General features: G+C 37.4%; 1 pseudogene; it reads right to left on the minus strand.

Annotated features, from left to right (window-relative positions):
- Window positions 1-296: 296 nt before the first annotated feature.
- Window positions 297-4,841, minus strand: LOC102472572 (DNA-directed RNA polymerase III subunit RPC7-like; annotated as a pseudogene).
- Window positions 4,842-7,306: the final 2,465 nt, after the last annotated feature.

Genomic DNA, 7,306 nt, shown 5'->3' on the forward strand with positions numbered 1-7,306 from the left:
TCTTTAGGCACATTTGAATCCAAGTAATAACAATAAAAAAAAAAAAACTACTGAAGTACATAAGAGGGATGGGAGAGGCTGTGGCAGAATGTCAGCGTGTCAGGGACTAAACTGTAAGGTAACAGAATGTGAACTCAAAGTGGTTCTGAATATCTGAGTACCAAACATTTGTCCAACAAAACAGGAACAAAAATAAAATACTTACTCAATTCTTATCAGAAGAAAAAACATAAAACATGTCTGTCCCAAAGGCTTAGAAGCTGTACCACAAAGATATTTTTAAAGAAACTTCATGGCTAATAGGTTGCTTCATCCATGTTGTCATCACTGTCTGCACGAAAATCATCTCCATTATCAAAGTATGAATTATTGTAGTCATTTTCCTCTTCTTGCTCTTCTTCATCATATTCCTCCTGTTCTTCAGCGTCTTCATCCTCATCCTCATCACCTTCTTTACTCTTATCTTTGCTTCCTTCTTTCTCCTCATTTTCCTCATCTGATTTTTCACCATCATCTTTCTTTTCCAGTTCGATTCTTTTCAACACATCTGCAGTATTAGTGACGGATTTCCTTTGACTGTATTTTTTGCCTTCTGGGATTTGGCACCTGCTTTTTTTTGTTTTTTCCTTGGCATCATCTCTCTTGGAAGTCTTCTCCAATCTGGTATCAGATTGTATACCTTCATGTATCTTTTACTATATCTTTCAGTATCTTGTTTTTCTTGTGTTTCAATAAAATAAGGCATTCTTTTCATTGTTTCTCTCAACTCCTGCTTCAAGGCCAGCATATATTCTTTACCTTCTCTGATTTTCAGAGGCACTACCTTATAATCTGTGTCAGGAAAACAATGGGGGTGGTTTCAATACTACATCAGGTAATATTTCCCCTCTGCTGAATCCAACTGCCTCAGTATTAAAGGTGTAAGCTGCAAGTCCTCTTCCTTTGTTCCCAACTCTGAGAACCAGTTATACCAGAAGAGTGGACAAATTCTGCTTACTAAGTCTCCAAGCTAGAGCAAAACTGCAGCTGAAGCACCGGCTGGCAGAGAAAAAGCAGGAAACAAAGTTGTAAGAAAATAAGAACAGAATTATATTCTGGAGGCCATGGTAATTTTCTTCTTTCTTTTTCTTTTTTTTTTTTTTAAGAAAGGAAAGTAATTGGGACCAGCAGTTAGCGTAATGGCTATGTCGCTGGACTCCCACATAGTCGACTGCGGTTTGAGTCCCGGACCTGGTGGCTTAAACTCATGCCAGGCGCGTGTGTGTGCGTGCCTAAGATGCCAAGAGGAGAATGGAGGAGAAGGGATTGTGGTGTGGCCATTGCCCCTGGGGGGGTGATTTCTCGCTTTCTATCTCTCTGTCTCTCTCTGTCTGTCTGGTGAGCACACGCGCCCTATAGCAAAAAAAAAAAATAACCTCTCAACAAAGAAAAACCTAGGAGAAAGAAAGGAAAGTAATTAAGTCTTAGAAATGCAGCTAATAGAACAAAGATGAGGATGGAGAACTGGTTTATTAGTAATTTGGAGGTGACTTGTGAAAGTTTTGATGGAGTATTGGATAAAAACCTCACTGGAGAAAAAGACAGAGTAGAATTACAGTAATGGAATAATTGACTAAGTTGGGAAAGGGAAAAGCAGAGATGCAACAGATGGCATATCTATAATACCAAAGCAAATATTTTATATAAATTTACACGACCATGACTATCAGGATTCATGGAAATACTCATGCTCAAAGATATTAAAGCAGAGTTCTAGAAAGGATATCCCACTCCTTTGCTTCTGTACACAGTCTAGAGAGATAGAGAAGGAGGTAGAGCCTCTGGTAAAAACCAAAACCAACATAAATATTCTTGAGAATAGACAAAAATATTTTCTCTCTTTTGTTAACCAATACTGAAACCAATACTGAAAATAACTTAGCTTTTTTCTCCAGTACCTTCTTGCCCTAAACATGAATGGGAATATGAACCTATTAAATAGCTTACGTCTTAGAATGAACTTCTTGCTCATCAAGAAACCTTAGAACCTTCACTGTGCTACACCCAACAATTCAACACCTTTAGATCACAAATTCTATAAAATCAAAACCAATGACTTTGCAAAGTCTTCTTTAAAATCACTAACCCCGGTCCTGAGAAGCCTTTCCTAATTCCCTATTTTGCTATACTACCGAGATAATGTTTTTTCTAATTTTTTCCTTTCTCTCTCAGCACAATGAGTTCCATTCTCTAGTAGTTTTAAACACCATAGCTTTACTTGATGATATAGTTTCCTGGTGAATATTTGAGAAGTGTTACTCGTGAATTCACTGGGCCCTAAATTTTGTGATAGGATTATGAAAAATGTCCATATCCGTTATATATCAGAGACAGTTTTAAGGCATGGAAAATAAAATGTATTAATGCAATATTTAGTATATACTAATCTTAGAGTTAGAGCTATTTGTCTTCTTAGGAAGTCTTCTCTTAGGATGTATACTCATGGTAATTTCAATTGGGTACTTTGAAGCACTACTAATGTAGCTTATTTCCAGACTCCTTGACAGAAATAATAAGGATTATCAAGGGACAGAACTAGCCAGTTGCTTATCTTACTTCAGTTTCTCCTCACCATCAGATCTAGAGCTTCTCATCAGAGACACAGACTAAGTGGAATTTGAAGAACTCCAGCATTGTTCACTAAAAGTGGAAGATGTATTTTCTGAGCAAAGTAGCTTCAAATAAGAATAAGAGCCTTGAAGTTCTCATTGACAATCCCTTCTATAGAACAGGACAAGATTCTTTATTCTCTTCCATATAGTCCAATCTAGAAGAAATCTTTATAAATAGATGAAAAATAATTCTATCAACTAAATAAGTTGCTCTGGCTAAACTACAAAACCAGAAATATCAAAATAAACACCAAAATAAACCAACAGCAAAAACTAGAACTGAGGATAGGGATCAAGCCATCTTGGTCTTGAGTTATTATAAAAATTAGAAACATATCTTCATTTTATAAAATTTGTCACTAACAGGATTTATTGTACCTTCATTCTAAAATAATACAGAATTACAAGTGAGGGCTAGCCAGCAGTGTAGTGGTTGGGGAAGCTAGATCTCACAGGGCTGACCATGTGGTATGGTATGAGTCCTGATTCAACAACTTGAATAACATGCTGCTCACATGTACATGTGCATCCAAAACCCCAAAAAGAGAAATAAAGGAGAGGAAACTATGATGTGTCAATCTCCCCTATGAGATGCCTTCTCACTTCCTCTCCCTCTCTCTCTCTCTCCTCTTGTCTCTTCTCTCTCTCTCTCTTTCTCTCTCTCCTTCTTTCTCTATCTCCAGCAAGCACATATACCATCTAGGCAAAAAAAAAAAAATTGCAAGTGGTAAAATTTCTAAAACTTATTCTATAGACTTGCAAAAAGCCTGTGCAAGCGAACAGTTTTGAAGATTAACCTCATTACAGTAAATGCCCTTGTGATTATTTCTATTGTTCACAAGTGAGAGATGAGAGAAGAAAAATACTTGCCTAATATCCAAGTAGGGAAAAAAAAATCAAGCATCACAGACAAAGCTGTCTGATACCTAGTTCGGACTGACCTTATTGATTCAGGTAGTGGTACTGGTATTTTTCCTCTTGTGAATGTTGAATGTAATAGTCTTAAAAAGAATGATCAAGCTAGACATATGATGAAGAGCTGCTAACAAGTAACAAGGACTTGTAAGATTTCTTCCATACATGTGCCCATCCCAGACCTCATGGCATATTAACACAAGCTGAAACAATGATGGTTGGCTTCAGAGTGATATTAGTTCCTAAGTCTATTCAAAGAGTGGGATAGCAATGAATCTTTTCACCACTATATTCATTTAATGAGTACACATCCAAAGAGTGATAGTATTCTCTGTTTCAGCTTGGAAAATTATAAGAGGTCATTGAGGTTTCCTGTCTGCATTTTTAGTCAAGGTCAAAAAGTTGTCTAGATCTGCCATCTTCTTATAGAAAAAGCCAGATTGGGGACTAGCAGATGGCATAATGGTTACATTGCTTGACTCCCACATAGTCAACCACAGCTCGAGTCCCAAACCCAATGGCTTAAAACCGAAGTCAGATGAATGCCCATTGCGTGTGTGCCCAAAATCCTGAGAGGAGAATGGAGGAGAAGGGAGGAGAAGGGATTGCAGCATGGCCATCCCCCTCAGGGGGTGATTTTTCTTTTTCTGTCTCTCTGTTCCTGTTTCTCTGAGGATTACATGTGCCCTATAGCAAAAAAACTCTCTAAAGAAAAATAAATAAATAGCCAGATTGTCATTTTCCAGAAGGAATGAGCTTTAACCTAGAAAACTTAATAAGGATTTACTACTCTGTCCTTAAAAATGATCTCTGAAAATGGAGTAATGGATATAAAAAGGGGGGGGGGGATCTATTGCATAGGCTTAACAGTCATGGTAATTCCTTCCATTGTAAATGGTGTATATGGCAGAATTGTAGAATCACTGATAATAATAACAAGGTTATAATAATAACAAGGTTATATACAGCCACCAGATGTCATTTTAAAATTTAAAAAAAAAGAAAAAAAAACTTTAAAAACTTTGTTCCTTAGTTATACTTAGTACTATCTCATTTTAGACAGAATCAGGATGGGAAGGGAAAAAAAAAGGACAAAATTATCAATGTATAGACTGTCAGTTTTATTATATAAAGTGGGCTTTTCTCTTCTTTTTCATTCTTAAACTCCTATATACCTATGAGTTGTACCAGGTAATGAAGTCCTTGCGAAGTATGACTATATTCATCTTTCATGGGTTCTATGGGAGAGCTACCCGAGAAGCTGCGTATGGACATAATGGTGCCTGTCACACTGGGGTGTAGGTGGCACAGAACAGCTAGGAACTTCTATTTTGGTATTTTAGTAGATTGAAAAAGAGGTCAGTTCTGAGATTGCATCAAGTCTATTCATGTCACAGACACATGGTTATAGAGGGTGTTATTTAATACTGTGCTATCCACAAAGCTAAGAAAATAGTATTTCATAGGGGCCAGCAGGTGGGATGGTGGTTAAAGGTGCTGGGCTCCCACATGGCTGACCATAAATCGAGTCCCAGACCTAGCAGCTTGTTTCTAACTTTTTCTCTCTCTCACACACACTCTCTCTCTCTCTGTCTGGCCAAATTAAAATAAATAAATTAATTAATTAAATAATTCTTGAAATTAAAAAAAAAAAAACGAAAATTGTTTTGTATTATCCTGAAACAATCTATAGAACCTAACATAGGAGTGGAAGAGAGCTGGATGAGTTGTAAACTAGCCCAAGTTTCTATGGTGCTGTAACCAACTCACCTTGACTGTCATGCCCACATACGTGACAAAAAGGAAGGCTCTGAGAATGTCAGTAGATACTCTTTATATGTCCAGTACATTTCACCCTGGGTCTCTGAAAGTTTCATGTTACTTTTGTAATCACAGTGGTTTTAGACTTGGATCTTTGAGTTACCAATGATAGGATGATTGTGCCATCCTGAACACATTCCAAATGCTATTCTCTATGTGATAGTCTAGTTTTCAGGGCATGTGCAGGTGTGGCATCAGGTATAATTATAATTTTATTTTTCTATTTTGAGTGTTCTATTTTCTTTAAAAAGAAGCATGCCAGGGACCAGCAGTTAGCATAATGGCTATGCCGCTGAACTCCCACGTAGTCGACCGCGGTTCCTGTCCCAGACCTGGTGGCTTAAAACTCATGCTGGACGCGTGTGTGTGCGTGCCCAAGATCCCGAGAGGAGAATGGAGGAGAAGGGATTGCAGCATGGCCATCCCCCATGGGGGGAATTTCTCACTTTTTAATCTCTCTGACTCTCTCTGTCTGGCGAGCGCACGCGCCCTATAGCAAAAACCTCTCCAAAAAAAAAGAAGCATGCCATATGATAGAGGTTTGCTTTAGTTTATTTATTTATTTCCTGTGTGTGAGAAAGAGAGAGGACCCTCAATAGGATATCACTACATGATCCCTCCAGCTTTCCAGACATCCAAGATTATGAACACACATATGTGTGTATACACTCAGCATGTGTAAGTGGTTCCAAGAATTGAGCCCTTGTTTTCCACATGGCTTCCACATTGCAAAACATTGTACCAGCTTGGTGCCACTGTGGCTGGGCCTGAAGCAGCTTTCAATATTCATATTTTGCATTACCTAGACAGTGACTGAATTGCTAGGCCATTATGAATAATTCATGAGTAAAGATATCATTTAATCTACCTGTGGTAACTTGCTATAGTCAGTATTTGGTCTTCTACACAAAATTGGCAATGCAAAACACAACATAGGCAAAGTTTAATGGGTTGTTGAAGTGTCTGTTGAATGTTGCCTTCCATAATTAAGATTGTCTCATTAGTCTTTAAATATCAGATGAAAGAAAAATATTTTCTTTGATAAGTTTTTTTGTTTCCATTAATCCAAAGAAACAGATAAAAAGTTTATTAAAATGAATATATTCTTCAGAAGAATATTTGAGTCCAAAACACTGGACAGATTCATGACATGTCTCTCACGCGAGCTAAAACTACATGAGAAGCCCCAAAATATATCAACTTCCTGAGTGCCTTCATCAACAGGTCATCTATATGATGGAGTGTTTAAATCTCACAGCAGTCCACACTAGGACTGTTTTTTTTTAAATATTAAGGTTTGTTTTTTTTTTCCAATAGATTACATATTATCATGGAATAAAAAGACATTTCACATTCTGTCATGTAAAAATGAACTTTTATTTGCCTTTTATATTGAAGGCTTAGGGAAAAGTGAACCATGACAATATATTAATGTGAAGCTAAAGAAAATACCTCCTGGGACCAGCAAGTGGTATAATGGCTACGTTGCTGAACTTCCATATAGTCTATTGGAGTTTGAGTCCAGACTCGGTGGCTTAAACTCATGCCAGGCACGTGTGCCTGCATACCCAAGATTCTGAGAAGAGAAAGGAGGAGAAGAGATTGTAAGGGATTGTGGTGTGGCCATCTTCCCTGGGTGCTGATTTCTCACTTTCTGTCTTTCTGGTAAGCACATGCATCCTATAGCAAAAACCTTTCCAAAAAAAAAAGAAAAGAAAATACTTCCTTAGTGGCAAAATAGTATATTTAGTTTGGGCCTGTGGTAGGCAAAACAATGGTCTACAATTAGGTCATTATCTAATCATTAGACCAGTCTATTGTGTCACCTCACTTGGTGTGCAGGTGCAATTAAATTGAGGATTTTAGCACAGGGAAATTATTCTGGATTAGGTTATCCATTTTAACAATCTAATCTAAGT

This window comes from Tupaia chinensis, unplaced genomic scaffold (genome assembly GCF_000334495.1).
Source record: "Tupaia chinensis unplaced genomic scaffold, TupChi_1.0 Scaffold147665_1, whole genome shotgun sequence".
In the NCBI taxonomy this organism is placed as follows: domain Eukaryota; kingdom Metazoa; phylum Chordata; class Mammalia; order Scandentia; family Tupaiidae; genus Tupaia; species Tupaia belangeri.